The sequence below is a fragment of the Mustela nivalis genome, assembly GCF_964662115.1.
Source record: "Mustela nivalis genome assembly, chromosome: 7".
NCBI lineage: Eukaryota > Metazoa > Chordata > Mammalia > Carnivora > Mustelidae > Mustela > Mustela nivalis.
Window position 1 is genome coordinate 68204247 of NC_139026.1, and position 16063 is coordinate 68220309.

Sequence of the window (16063 nt, forward strand, 5' to 3'; positions counted from 1 at the left end):
CCAGTTTCTATCTCTCCTTTTCAAAATATTTGGCTCCAAGAAGTTCCTGGTTTCCAACTGAATGTTTATGCAATCACAAAAAAAAAAAAAAATGTTTAAAAAATTTTAAAGCATGCTTTTACATTGGTATTTGGAGATTCTTTAAAAAATGCAACTTTGATCTTTACTTGAATACCATTTGACAGCAAAAGGATTAAGCAATTATGGGTTGTTCCATTATCCCTGCAGGATACATGAGAACTTCAAGGAATTCTATATCACCCAAAAGAAACTGCATTTAATGTGATTGAAAGACACTGAGGGGAGAAGGTTAGAAAGCTGACTTTCTGGTTTATGTCCCCGGGGCATGAACTAATTGCTGTATCTATGGAACCTCATGGAAAAAAAGGGAGTAATCTTTTTGTTCCTCGCCTGTCACTTACTTTGCCATCAGGAAACCTCTCTTCCCTTTCTCCTTGGAACAGACAGAATGGTCGGATTATTTGCAGGTAAGCAACTGAAACTTGTTTTCTATGAGAAGTTCAATAGAATAACACATTAATCATTTTTAGTATATTTTAGGTGGCTTATGCAGGGTTAGGAGTTAATCCATGTTATAATTTTTGCTTAGGAGAAAGTAAAATGTTTTGTTTTTAAAGTTATTCAGCCCTTTGATTATTTGCTTATTATTGATGATTAAATCATTTCTAAAAATTAAAGCATATGTGATAGGCTATTATTACAAAACAGGTAGAGAAATGAAAATTCAAAGAATGTTAACATTTTTGTGCCAAGTAAGTGAATGAGTCATTGTGCAAAAGGTACGAAAGAAACTGAGATCACAGGATAGAAAAAGCTTTATCTTTTTTTTTTTTTTAAAAAGAGCAGTTCAGCCGTACTTTATGCCAAAAGCTGATTTTCACTTATGCTTGGTATAAAAATGGCATAAAAACCCAACAGTTTCATATTTTGAACTACTTTGTCAACGTGGACATCATCATGGGATATGGAAACTACAACCTTCACAAAAGTGAGAGGCCATTTTTTGCCTCCTTTAGTATCTTTTCGAATGTTTTGGCCTTGCAATTGAAGTGATTTTTATTAATACTTAGAAATTTATTTTATTTTATTTTTTTTAAAGATTTTATTTATTTATTTGACAGAGAGAAATTACAAGTACACTGAGAGGCAGGCAGAGAGAGAGAGAGAAGGAAGCAGGCTCCCTGCTGAGCAGAGAGCCCGATGCGGGACTCGATCCCAGGACCCTGAGATCATGACCTGAGCCGAAGGCAGCGGCTTAACCCACTGAGCCACCCAGGCGCCCCAATACTTAGAAATTTAAAACCATTTCATTTCCCTAATACACATTTCTTAGAAACTGTCCCTGCTTTAGTCAGAGATACTATGCATTTTGTATATGCTTCAGAAAGAAGTATCTTTTATAACTTGCAAACAAGCCCCCATTTTGAACTTTTTTTTTTTTTTAAGATTTTATTTATTTATTTGACAGAGAGTGAGCGAGGGAGGGAACACAAGCAGGGGGAGTGGGAAAGCGAGAAGTAGGCTTCCCCTTGAGCAGGGAGCCCAATGGGAGCTCAATCCCAGGACACTGGGATCAGGAACCAAGAGGAAGGCATATGCTTAATGACTAAGCCACCCAGGTGCCCCCTCCTTCCACTTTTTGAACTTCTTCACAACTTTCACTGTTATGTTTTATTTTCTCTTTTTAAAGAAAGTCTGTGGTTGACCTTTGAGGGGGTGGGGAATGCCTAGCTCCAAGAAGTGACCAGGATCCACATATCCACATTCAATGTTTTCAAAATCACTGCAAAATTAATTTTTTTTCATTTTCAGTTTTCATTTACTTTCAAGGTTTTGTTGTTGTTATTTTGTTAATAAAAACAAAAAATTTAAACCAGGGCACAAACTGGTTTTCTGGTGAATGTAAATACCAGAACTTAAATCATAGGGGGAACATTTTTTTTTTTTAAGTCTGCAGTTGGGCGCCTGGGTGGCTCAGTGGGTTAAGCCTCTGCCTTTGGCTCGGGTCATGATCCCAGAGTCCTGGGATCGAGCCCCACCTCAGACTCTCTGTGGTGGGGAGCCTGCTTCCTCCTCTCTCTCTGCCTGCCTCTCTGCCTACTTGTGATCTCTCTCTCTCTCTCTGCCAAATAAATAAATAAAATCTTTAAAAAATATAATAAAAATTTAAAAATTAAAAGTCTGCAGTCACAGGTTTCTTTAAAACCATACAACAGTCCCCTTACAAACCATGTCTTGTTTCTGGTATGATGGATCCTTCCTTTATCTGACGTCAAGTGACTAAATTATTGTTTTCCTCAGAAAGACTCTGGGCTAGGATTTCCACTTGTCTTTATATTTACTTAGGAAGAGGTGTCTGTGACTATTCACTTTCAGAGAAAGAAGAAAAGCAGAGGAGAGAATCCACATCTTCAAGAGGTTAAGGGACAGAGTATCAAAATGGCCTGGAAAATGTTCAGAATTAACATCAGAAAGTCAAATGTTCACCTAGGGCTCAGCTGGGAAGAAACAAAAGAAAAATCAATATGCAGTCAAAGAATGGCTTCACTTTTCTAGAAGGTGACTCTCTAGGAGAGTCCCTTAGCAACAGCTTTGAAATTCCAGAACCTGTCCTCAACCCTGATGGTCAGCTTCGGCGTCTGTCTGGATCTCAGACTTCTTGCCCGATCTTCCTACCACGGAAATGCACGTGGCAGTGGTGGAAACAGCCTTGGTGCTGCTGCTGAGCATGGGGTGGACCTCAGACTCTCTCTGCTCACCCACCATTTTTTATAGAGACTGTTGGATCCGTCGCTTTCCAGGTCTTCTGATTGACCTGGAGGAGTCTCAGAAGCTGGGAGCTCAGTTCCTGAAGTATTATTCTGAAAGTACCGGCCAGAAATGTAGCAGGAGCTGCTGCCTTAGGAAGGATGGTAAGTATCAATGATATGCCTGAGCAAAAATCAGGAGAAACTTAGAAAATGAAGACCTAAGTAAGGAGCTCTAGGCAGAGGTTCCAGGGAACAGATGATCAGGACTAGGGAAGATGAGGGAGAGACAAGGGGATGGGGGAGGCAGGAGAGAGATTGAGACTGACTTTGCCATTTGGATCAGTTCTGGCTCAGTTTACAAATCTGGTGATGGTCCAGAGTGCCATGGAACCCACAGGTAACACAGAATCTTCTTTTCTTCACTAAAGCACTAAATGAAACTATTTCCTCGAGGGTTAACTAACAATATTTCCACATCCCCCCAAAATGGCATATTTGGCTTCAAAAAATAATACAATAATTTCTTTTTCAAACTTCTTTTGGTGATCTCAATATTTCAAATTTTTGAAATGTGCTTGTTTGTGTTGAGCAAATGTGGGTTGCATTGAGCAAGAATTTAGATTGTTTAGATGTTTTGAAGGACATAGGTAGATATATGTCAACTAGCAAAAAGAAAGAAAATAAATATATATTTTAAATATTCTGATTTTTTTGTCTGAAGTCCAGAATCAGAGTTAAGCATCACCCATGTAATATGATCAAGGTTTATAATAAGGAAAACATTTCATTATTGCAGAATTTCCAGTTATAATTGTCTAAAGACTACTTTCATTTGTTTTTCATTTTTCCAAGATTTTAAAGCTACTTGGAAAGAAATAGCAAAAGCAACACAATACGTTAAAATAATTCTCTTGTTTCTTCTACACTTTCTTTCCATGGTTTGATACTGACTTATTAATTGCCAGTGCCTCCTATCCAAGTACACATGGCAGATTTCTGGGATGTGTACTGAGGCTACCCAAGGGTGTAAACTGACCACAGTGTGAGAAGCTGTCCCGGGCTAAGCCCTAGAAAGTTAATCAGGCACACAAGAGAGCAATTAATTTTTTAAAGGGAATTTTTTTTTTTTACAGAATTTATTTATTTGAGAGAGAGAGAGAGAGAGAGTGTGTGTGTGTGTGTGAGAGAGAGAGTACAAGCAGAGGCAACAGCAGAGGGAAAGGAGAAACAGATTTCCCGTTTAGCAGGGAGCCCAATGCAGGGCTTGATCCCAGGACCCGGGATCATGAGCTGAGCCAAAGGCAGACGCTTAACTGACTGAGGCACCCAGGTGCCCCAAAGGGAAATTTTTTGGAAAAGGTTGCCAATCTAGATTCTCACCTTAAAGATGCTTCTAACTCCCATAAGCCTGAAGGGAAGGTGTGTGGGGGGGTGTACCTTTCAGCATTTTCCCATGGTATCCATTTACCTGACTGTCCATTGCAGGGAAACTGTGTCCTCTGGACTTCCAGGGATACTTTAAGCATCCAGTAGAATTCCATGATTTTAGAGCCTCTGTAGCTTCCAAGTTGTGGTTTTCTTCCTCCAGAAGAAAGGGCACGAACACACGTCTGTTTTTAGCTGGAAGCCAGAACTTTAAAAAGCCACAGTCCTGCAATAACTAACCTGTTCAGAGCTGGAACTCTAAAATGTACACGAAGAGGAATATAAAACTTCTTTTAAAATTGTTCTCTTTACAGCATCAACTACTTTCTTATCAAAAATTTAAATGTCTAAATTTGCATATTTTTAATCCTTTCCCTTAAACTTGACAGTCCAGTCTTTAAGGAATGCATTTGTAATCTAAAATGTATTAGCAATGTATTATTCATTGAATTCTGCCCTCTTCTTTATCCTCCTGGCTGGCCCAGAGGTAACGGGGGAGGGGTGGGATAGAGCTCCCCACAGTTAACCTTACACAGAAGCAGCAAAGGTTTGGCCAACCACAGTTCCACAACAGCTTTAGGGATACTCTGAGGTCTGGTAATTGTATGCTATCCCTCTGTAATCTTATTTTATTAAAGAAGTTGATACCTTTGGTCAATGGATATTTCCTACTACACTGCAGCAGGAGGAAAGTCTGTTTTGTACTTTAGGGAGGACAGACTGGATACTGGCACTCAGCAAATCAGACTTAAGGGTTTCCAGAAATAACATGATGTATTTTATGGAGCAAAGTTATTTAGGAGAAGGGGGATAGCATCAGTGACGTACCCCCACCCACTAGAATTCCAAATGTTCACATCCTTGTCAGTGGACTCTCTTCCTCTTTAAAGGACATTGAATGGGCTTTCCGTTGGATGTGTGATTTGCAAATGGGGCTAGTGCTCCCCTATAATCAGGGTCAGGGTAGCGTTCACCTGGCCTGCTGCCTTTCTACCATCCGGGCCTCTCCCAGTAATTGCAGTGTTTGCCTTCCCATGACTCCCTCTTTTGTTACAACATCTGTCACTTGATTTTTGTTTTTCTTTCTCTGGTGAACTCCGGTGCATTAGCATTCTGAGAGGGCACTGCAACTAGAAATCTGATAAGCCCCAGGGGCTTCTGTAGCCAACTGAACTTTTCATGAACATAAAATCCTGGGATTGGAAAATGATTCCAGGTAATCCTGTGTGGAATGGAATGTGTGAAAGATTAGAGAAAAATCCATGGACAGTTTCTTTTAAAAGGGCATTTTCCACATTCATAGAAACAGTTACTGTAGTTCACCATGTTCTGTGAGATGTCTGAACATAGCCCTGCAATATACTGGTGTGAATGCCATGTTCTTGGAAGAAATAGAAGCTACTCAGAGCTCTTCCAGCTGGGAGAAACCAAAACCACCTGCAGATGCACTTTTCCTTTCAGTTTCCTGTAACGTGGCTGTCTTCTACCATGATCCCATGCATGACAATGTCAACTGCCTCCATGTTCACTGCCCCACACTGGAGAGCTGCATATTAGAGCCTGGAACCAGTGCCATTTTATACAACGTAACAGAAGGTAATGATTTGTGCATTTTGTGTTTATGCTGAAGAATGTTGGTAACGCTCTAGTAGAGATGTATAACCTAGAAACTGGCTGGTAACAACCTGAACCACTATTTTCCCATGATCTCTATCTGGAAAAGTTTTGGGCATCCAGGGCAGAAAACTACAAATAAATTTGCTCTAGTTTGGCATGCTCAGCACTGATGAATTCATTCCAGATGATAACAAATTGTATGTGATCAAAGAAGAGCTTAAGCATTACCTATATTCCAGGAGCCCCTAGCAAAAGCCCAAAAAGGCATTCCTAATAGTGAATACTGTTATGCTGAAAAAAATAAGTAAATTAAAAAAAAAAAAAAAGAAGAAGGCATTCCTACTGGAGGGGCTAAGCGTACTACTAGGAACAAAGAAAATGCTTAGTGGCAGTTTTGAGGTCTATGGACAGACACTGTATACAAGGCTTCTACAAAGATTGATGTCAAGGACAAGGAAATGCACTTACTAACATACATTAGCCTACCAATGGTCCCAAGATAACCATTATTTTAGATAAATACACATTTAAGCGTGCCTTGCCCATGTATACAAACACATGGTACAAATTGGTAAATGTGAAAAAATAGATTTTTGCCATCTGGATACAAAGGCGCTAAATTTCATCATTGGTTTTATTTACTGAACACCTAATTCAGGCCAGGAGCAGCATTGCAGAAGATGGCAGCTGTATGTCTGCCCTCGAGTTTCTTACAATCTAGTTGATATGACAAGGCTCACAATTAGTGTAGAACCTAATTAAATACAAAAATGTGTGATACTGCCTCAAGTACAAGCACTCAAAAGAAGAGACTAAAGAAACCTATGTTCAGAGGCAGCTTCGTGGAAGAGGCCAGGCAGAAGCAAGACAAGGAGTTCTATATCACACGACGGGAGAGTAGAAAACAGATCTGGCTACAAAAGGGGCACTTTTGGGGTTGCAATGAAAATCTGGGTAAGGATAGGGTAGGCCAGGTTACAAAAGTGTTTTGGACAAAGCAGTGTTTGGACTTGACATTGTCAGCAACAGAGAACCAGCAAAAGAATTTAGTGAGAGAACGTTATCATTAAAGTGATGAGTGTGATTGTCTTTAGTCTGGAAAAATAATATGCAGGATGCGAATTAGAATATCTAGTCAGGGAAGCATTAGATCTGGAGAAGGTGACCAGAACTGCAATGAAGAGGAGGGATGATTACCAGCACATTGGGAGGGAACCAGATAGGAACCACTTTTTGGATGAAGGAAAAGAAGAAAGTGGAGTCCAAGATTGCTCTGCAGTACATAGATTCCAGCTTGGGTGATGGAAGATTGGTGAGGTCACGGAAAGGGATAGAGAGCCAGACAAAATGATTTTGGCTTTGGGACTGTTCAGTGATGACATGAGATGTCTAGGTGGGAACCTTCAGTAGACCACAGGAGCAATGAGACCAGGGACCGAAAAAGAGGAAATAACAGGTGATGCGGATTTCAGTGCCACTGACATAATGGTGACAGCCGATGAGGATACTTGTGTGTGTGTGTGTGTGTGTGTGTGTGTGTGTGTGTGTGTGTGTGGTGAAGGGGTGAGATGAAGGGAAAAGACCACAGACTAAAGATTGTGGAAAGCACACAACCAATTTGAACCAAGGAGAGAACCAGCTAAAGAAAGAAAAAATGAGAAACAGGCAATCTGAGATAAAGTGTCAAGAGAGTCTGCATTCCAGGGAGTCACAAAAGGAGAATTTTAGGGAAAGGATGGCCAGCAGGATTGAGGGTAAAAGAGAAGTCAGAACAATGAGGTGGCCAGGAAATATGGAAACTACTGATTATCTCAGAAGCATAATTCTGACAGAATAGTGTGGATGGAACAAGATGGCAGAAGGCAAACAACAAAGAAAGGAAATGGATATCGTTATGTTGAGAGGGAGAGAGGCAGAGAGACAGAAACTGATAGGAGAGACAACTGAAAAGCTGTTGAGAAGTTTTTTCCCCTCCCCTTTATAGACAGAGCAATATTTGCTTGTGTCTGAAGTCAGAGGGAAAGGAGTTCCTTTACAAGAGAGAAAATACTGAAGACAAAGTCATTACCTTCAGGGACTGGGAAGGGAGGAGACAGAGGGCTTTGCTCATGATTTTGAATACAGTTATACTTCTGTATTATTTATTTTTTTAAAACTTTAAGATGCTTCATATCTCAAATGGTTACTGCTTTTTTTGCAATTCTTGCACTAACATTGGCTATTGTTACCCAGAAGCCCCGGCAGACACAAAGAATCCTCCATGATGGAGCCAGCTGTTTGTAACAGAAAGTGTTCTTGAAAGTTAAGATAAATTCAAATGTGGCCAGGACGTTTCTAAGCCTTCCAGAAATATGCAATAGTAGAACTTGAACTTAAGCTCAGTTCACTAACTTGGTGGCAAACCCAAGACTTCTCCAAGCTGTGCTTTGATATTCTCTCCTTGAAATAAAAAATAAAATGAATGATGCCTTATTTATCTTTCAGGTATAGATCCAGATTTGCTGGTTTTTGAACAATCACGTCCCACATATCTAAATACTCGTTCCTCATCTAACACACGGGACAGACTAAGGATTTTAAAAGCTACGCATTTAGATGAACAACAAACCACAGTGATAAACCAAATGCTACCATCAACAGAGATGCCGTCATCAACCACACATCAAGATTTGGTTGTCAACACAAACAGTACTAGGTATTCCAAGGAGTTAACCACAGATTCTTGGGCAAAACTCATTTCCCTGAATAACTCCATTACCACAGAGGTAAATATGGTGTCACACAGCACTGATTTCATCAATAATCCAGATAACAAGACTATTTCTCCTTTCTTTGTTCCCATAGACACAAAAGCTTTTCATAGGCCTATTCCATCCCGACTCAACAGTAGCAAGCAATTACTAAATAAAACCAAGGGGTCCAACAGCAGAAACCACACAGCTGAGAATGAAGACATGACACCTGATGGGGCATCTGTGACTTCAAAGATGTGGCTGGCTCCAGTGGCCCTCTGTACCTCTGTCATCTTTCTTTGCTGTTGTATGATCATCCTAGCATCTGGATGCTGGAGAAAGCAGCAGGGCCAGTATAAGCCAGGGCAGAGAAAGGCAGGATCCAGGCATGTCAAAAAGTTAACACTCTAAAGAAGAACTCTTCATAGTAAAAGTTACAAGATTGTAAGCTTTCAAGGGTATCGTTTTTAGTTTTCTGTAAGACAAGGGCTGTTTGTTTAAAAAAAATAAATATTGCACAGGATTGCAAGGCCATAATCTTCATAAACTTAACTGCTTTGATCATTTCTATTTTGTGAATAGTCTACCCTTTGCCAAAGTTCCAAAATTCTGACCCCTGCACTTGTTTAGCACAGTGTGAGAGATATGCTTCTAAGTGCTATACATGTATTCCCTCATGGATATAATTTTATGAATTAGATATACTTTTTAAAATGACTATAGTATTATTATCACATTTTACAGATGAGGAAAATGAGAAGAGAGAGGCTATCTTCCCTAAAGTCACATAGCTTAATATTAGGGAGGGCAGGATTTAATAGATATCTGGTTCAAAAGTTCATGCTGGAAATCACTGTTAGATTAAAAGCCTCCAAAAAACATGGAAAAAAAAATACAGAGAGGAAAACACCATAATATCATATGTTTCCTGTCAAGGTCAAATAATTGTCATGTATGTTAATAAAATCTTTTAGTGGATTGGACAGAAAAGTGCTATTATTACAGTTACTAACACATGTGCAAATGCTGCCTTTTAAAAAAATTTAGTTTTGATGTTCGACTGATTAATTCTTCTTAATCCTAAACCATCTTCATTTTTTAAAGTTGACATGCCTTTAACTCTGGTACTGGAATTGTGTTGATCTCTGTTGAATAAAGTTTGGGAGTTTTAGTTTACAGCCCTCACGTGTATGTAGTGTTTTCCCAGGTGCAAACATTAGCTGTAGGTATTTGAGCTCTGTCCAAATCTTACACCAGATCTACCCCCACCCCCACCCTGAAGTGCAGACACTTTAATTCAATCAAGTCTCCAATGATTTTAAGCTTTAGACCCTTAATCTAACCCTTGAAACTCTTTTTAAATGTGAGGAGAGATACTAAAAGACAGCCAATATGCAAGAATAGATAAAAGAAAGCCCTATTACAGGATTAATAAAACAGTATTGTTCTCTCTTATGTTAAAACAAACTGTCCAGTGGCTTAAGAGGTGTTTCTGTTTCTTTCCCTAGTGTTGATACTATGTGGGGGAAAAATATGTCTGTTTCTTTTTTTAATATAAGGAAGAAATATAAAAAATCTCTATCAGTGGAATATTAGCTACAAATAAAAATCTGATTTTTACAATGTCATCAACTTACCCTTATTTACTAGTCATGATATTAAATATTAAATTTTATCAATTTCTTTCCCAATTCATTAGGAAAAAAATTATTCATATTACATAGGGAGGATATAAAGACTTAAATTACCCTAAAATTATATTTCAATAAGTAACTCAGGAAGCAGTCTTTAAAAATTATTTGTACAATCTTTTAAAAGATTATTTTTCTTTAAAATATATGCAAGTTTTTAATTTACCTTATTTTATTTTTTATATACAAGCTTTTAAAGGTTTCCAAAAAACCAGGGGTGCTAGAAAAACATTTTTCTTCCTTGGGGTTTCTTAGAATTTGCTCATTTCCTAAAATTGGTAGTTTTATAAAAATGACCATAATTTGAGAAAACATATTTACATTTGTAAGAAACCAAACTCATACTCCTCTTCTTCAGCCACTATCTGTGACCATCAGATAAACTGAAGACATTTATTAGACTGCAGATGCAACCAGGCCAGTGTCAGCCAGGAAGCAAAAATCGCCGAGCCTAGAAACCATGTCCTTCCTGGAAGCCACAAGGACCAAAAGAGAACTTCTGAATAGAATTTAAAACTTTCTCAAGAAACAATAAAAGATTCTCAAGGCCAACAACCAGTCAACAACCAAGGCCAAGATTGTTAAACTCAATTGCAAAGTAATGATAATACTGAAATCCTCCCAACATTGTAACTAGCCAGACCTCTTTTAAAAAGTCTGTAACTGTCCAGTATTATGAAATACTTACCACTGTTGGGGAAGACATATGCAAAGAAAGAACTAAAGCATGTCACAATTAAGGGAACAGATTTATCCTACTTCTTAGTTGCCTATGTGTTTAAGCAACTTCTGAGTTATATAATTTTAAGTTTGATGTCAGCAGTCAATGTGTTATCAATGTAGCAAATATCCCTTAGACTTGGTTAAAGGATAAATATGATGTTCATTGTATATATTGGCTCAATTAATATCTTAAAGGATGGGTAAAGATCCGATTAATGAAAAACAGTAGTTTAATTATTGCTAAAATTATAATGATCGTAACTGCTTTCTATCTGAGGAAGTTCTGTATTAATCTCACAGCTCTAAGATTTTGCCATTAGGTGTCAGTGCTACAGCCTATCTTCAGATCAGTTGCCTGGAGATACCCAAACTGCAAAGGCTAGAGGGTACAGTGCTCTGTGAGACACCAAGTATAAATTTGGACCGGGGAGGTCTGTCTGAAAAACCACCCTCGGGTTTGGTAATTCACTAGAATAATTCACAGAACTCAAGGAAAGCTGTTATACTCATGGTTATGGTTTATCACAGGGAAAGGATATGGATTAAAGTCAGCCAAGGAAAGAAGCACATAGAATGAAGTCACAGAGGGTTCCAAAGTTATAGTTTCTCGTGTCTGCCCCTAGAGGCAAGATATGTTACTTTTCCTGCACCAGTGTATGGTAATATGCCCAGAGTACTGCCAGCCAGGGAAACCTGCCCAAACTTTAGCAGTTCAAAGATTTTATAGAGGCTCTATTGCATGGGTATGACCGAGTGATTACCTGGGTGGTTGATCTCAGCTGCCAGGTGGACTGATCCCAGGTGACTTAATGCCCCTTCCTCTAAATCATGTGGTTTTGCTGGCATGGCTAAGACTGTCAGGTGTGGCCAGCCCCACCCTAAAATCCATTGTGACTGGCTCTCACCCTAAACAAAGATATTCCTATGAGGTATGACATAGGTTACCTCCTAGAAGCTGCAAGCAAAGGCCAGACCTCTCTTTGGGCCAGGTCAGATTTTTTATTACACAGCATTACCTCCTCTGTTTTATCTACTATTATAGTATTATTTCAAAAGATGGATGACCCTAACCTACCATCTCTTTACATGTTCCCAAAGGATTTCTCCTCAACCTCTATTTTCAAAATGTTCCCTTCTTCAATACTGTTTCTGCATCTGAAATTCCTTAAACTCCATGAATCTCTAAGAAATATAACATTTCAATACACTTAAAGTATGCTTTTAATTTTTAATTTTAATTTATTTTTTAATTTTTATTTTTTTAATAAAATTTTTTTAATTTTTATTACTTATTTATATTTTTTTTAAAAAGGTTTTATCTATTTATTTGACAGAGAGAGATCACAAGCAGGCAGAGATACAGGCGGGGGGGTCAGGGGTGGGGGGAGCAGGCTCCCCGCCAAGCGGAGAGCCCAATTCAGGACTCAATCCCAGGACCCTGATATCATGACCTGAGCCAAAGGCAGCGGCTTAACCCACTGAGCCACCCAAGCACCCTAATTTACTATTTCTATGCAGTGGGTTACAATGTATCTCTCTTTTTGCAGTCAAGGTCATCTTATCATACTTAATAACATACAGATTCTTGAACTTGCTAATACTAAATCATACCTTCATTTCATATAAATCCTTTGGGTAACTGTTTTCAAATTCTTTTTGGCTTTCATTTATGTTCTCTAATTCTGTTAGGCAAAGTAAGTTTTGGACAAGTAACAAACTCATTAATTCCAAGTAATTAAACTCAATAGAAAATAAAATTCTATTTTAATTAACTTAACCACTTACAACTTTGGAAGTGGTAGACATAATAGATAAAAAGACTGAATTGACAGTTAAATTGAATGGAATGTTTCATAGGACAAGTCTTACTTTGTCATTTACTCCAATTAATTTCAAGGTCTTACAACTCATCTCTTTTCTGAGCTGCAGAAACTCTAACTGGGGAATCTAAAGAGATGAATACCAGTTAACCTCCATTTCCACTTTTCTGCAAGCATTGGCTTGGAGAAGTGAGCCCCAGAAAACAGAAAGAAGGATGCTAAGCAGAGTTGAATTAACATAAAGTGAGCCCAAAAGAGAGGAATGGAGCAAACTTTTCAGATTAGAAATATACTTCCAAGAACCTGTTTCTAATCAGAATTGGCATCTGTAGAAAAGGCATTGGGTGGACAGTAGTTATGTAAAAAAAAAGCACTGAACTATATACAGGGAAGTAGGTTCTGGACTTAGCCTCCTAAATAACCAAAGTCATTACAGCTGGTCCTGACTTATTTTGACTCACGATTTTTTGAATTTATAATGGTGTGAAAGCAGTAACATACTGAGGAAACCATACTTCAGATTTTGAATTTTGATCTTTTCCCAGACTAGTGATATATAATGATACATTTTCATGATACTGGGCAGCAGCAGCCAAAGCTCCTATCCAGCCATGTGATCCTAAGGGTCAACAACCTGTTTAATGACAACCACTTTGTACCCATAAAACCATTCTTTAACTTTCAGTACAGTATTCAATAAACTTCATGAGATATTTAACACTTAATTATAAAATAGGCTCTGTGATAGATGATTCTGGCCAACTGTAAGCTAATGTTAAGTGTTCTGAGCACGTTTAAGGTAGGTTGAACTAAGCTATGATGCTTGGTAGGTTAGGTGTATTAAATATATTTTCAACTTACGATATTTTCATCTTAAGATGGATTTATTGGGACATAACCCCATCCTAAGTTGAGGAAGATCTGGATTTAAAAGCAACCAATAGGTGCTAATTTGTATAAAAAGAAATAGGAGATAAAATAACAACATATGTATATACATGAATATTAAAGTGATGGCAGAAATAAAATTTAAATACTTTCAAACCAGAAGGAATCACACAGGTCGTCTAATCAGTTCTACTGCCACACCATACAAATAAGAAAATTGCTGAATAATCATTGCCATGATGCATTAGTATGAGAAAATATTTTAAATGTGATGTGGCTTCTAGAGTTAACATGGTGGAGTAGTAAGGACCCTCTGTTAGTCTTATCCCTGGAATTCAGCTAGATAGTTATCAAATCATTCTGAACACTTGCATTTTCAACCAGAGATCTGATAAAAGAAATGCTGCAATGCTACAAAGAGAAAAGTGGCCACTTCTTAGAAATATTGTCGTCTTTACTCTCTCTTTCTTCTTTTCTTTTCTGGACATAATAACAAGATGGAGAAACTTAATAACAAAAGAAAGAAGAACAGGAGTTAATATGGATATAAGTAAGATGTCTGAACTAGAACTTAAAACAATGATTATAAAGATACAAGTTGGGCTTGAAAAAAGCATTCAAGATACTAAAGAATCCCTTACTGTAGAAATAAAAGAACTAAAATACAGTCATGCCAAAATTAAAAATGCTATTACTGAGATGCGGTAAAAAATGGAGGCTCTGAAAGTGACAATAAATAAGGCACAGGAGAGTCAGTAATATAGAAGACAAAATAATGGAAAATAAGTAAGCCGAAGAGAGACAACTACTTAATCACGAAGGAAAGCTTCCAGAAATCGGTGATTCGATAAAGCAAAATAATATCCAGATAATAGGGGTCCCAGAAGATGAAGGGGAAGGAGGGAGGGCAGAATGTTTATTTGAACAAATTACAGCTGGGAACTTCCCTAATTTAGGGAAGGAAATAGGCATTCAATCCAGGAGGGACAGAGACACCCCCTCAAAATCAATAAAAAGATTGAGGTAATGATAAATGGTTCTCTAACCCCTTACTCTCAGTTTGGAGTTGTGTTTGGACATACAATAAAGAAGCTTGCAAATTTCAGATAAAGAGAAAAACCTGAAAGCAGCTTAGGACAAGAGGTCCATAACCTACAATGGTAGAAACATAAAGCTGACAGCGGACTTGCCCAGAGACCTGGAAGGCCAGTAAGGACTGGCATGATATATTCAGGGTACCAAATGAGAAAAATATGCAACCAAGAATACTTTTATCCAGCAAGGTTGTCATTCAGAATAGAAGGAGAGATAAAGAGTTTCCAGGTTAGACAAAAACTAAAGGAATTTTTGACCACTACACTAGCCCTGTAAGAAATATTAAAGGGGATCCTTTGAGGGAAGAGAACCCAAAAGTAACAAACAGCAGAAAGGAACAGTGACAATCTACAGAAACAGTGACTTTACTGAAAATACAATGGTATAACTTCCTACGTAATTACTTTGAATGTAAATGGACTAAATGTTCCAATCAAAAGACACATGATATCAGAGTGGATAAAAAACAAGACCCATTGATATGCTGTCTATAAGAGACTCATTTTAGACCCAAAGATACCTCCAAATTGAGCATGAGGGGGTGGAGAACCATTTATCATGTTAATGAATATCAAAAGAAAGCTGGAGTAGCCATCCTTACATCAAACTAGACTTTTTAAACCAAAGACTATAATAGGAGATGAAAAGGACACAGTATCATAATAAAAGGGTCTACCCAACAAGAAGATCTAACAACTGTAAATATTTATGCCCCTAACTTGGGAGCAGCCAATTGTACAAACCAATTAATAAAATTAAAGAAACACACTGATAATAATACAATCATAGTTGGAGACTTCAACACCCCACTCACTGCAATGGACAGATCATCTAAGCAGATGAAAAAGGAAACAAGGGCTTTGAATGACACACCAGACCAGATGGACTTAAGAGATCTATTTAGAGCATTTCATTTTAAAGCAACAGAATACACATTCTTCTTGAGTGTACATGGAACATTCCCCTGAACAGATCACATACTGCATCAAAAATCAGGCCTCAACTGGTACAGAAAGACTGAGATCATACCATGCAAATTTTTAGAACACCATGCTTTAAAACCTGAACTCAATCACAAGAGAAAAATTGGAAGGAACACAAATACATGTTGGTTAAAGAGCACCTTATTAAAGAATCAATCAGGAAATTAGAGAAGAACTCAAAATATACATGGAAACAAATGTGAAAACAGGATAGTTCTGAACCTTTGGGATACAGCAAAGATGGTCCTAAGAGGGAAGTATATAGTAACATAAGCCTTTCTCAAGAAATAAGAGAAGTAGGGTGCCTGGGTGGCTCAG

The 16063-nt window shown here is 38.0% G+C and overlaps 1 pseudogene across 1 annotated transcript; it reads left to right on the top strand.

Moving 5' to 3' along the window:
• The first annotated feature begins 2451 nt into the window (after positions 1-2451).
• Positions 2452-8956, top strand: LOC309868887 (MANSC domain-containing protein 4 pseudogene; annotated as a pseudogene). The gene is made up of 3 exons: positions 2452-2933; positions 5658-5792; positions 8298-8956. The product of its transcript is annotated as an MANSC domain-containing protein 4 pseudogene (transcript).
• Positions 8957-16063: the final 7107 nt, after the last annotated feature.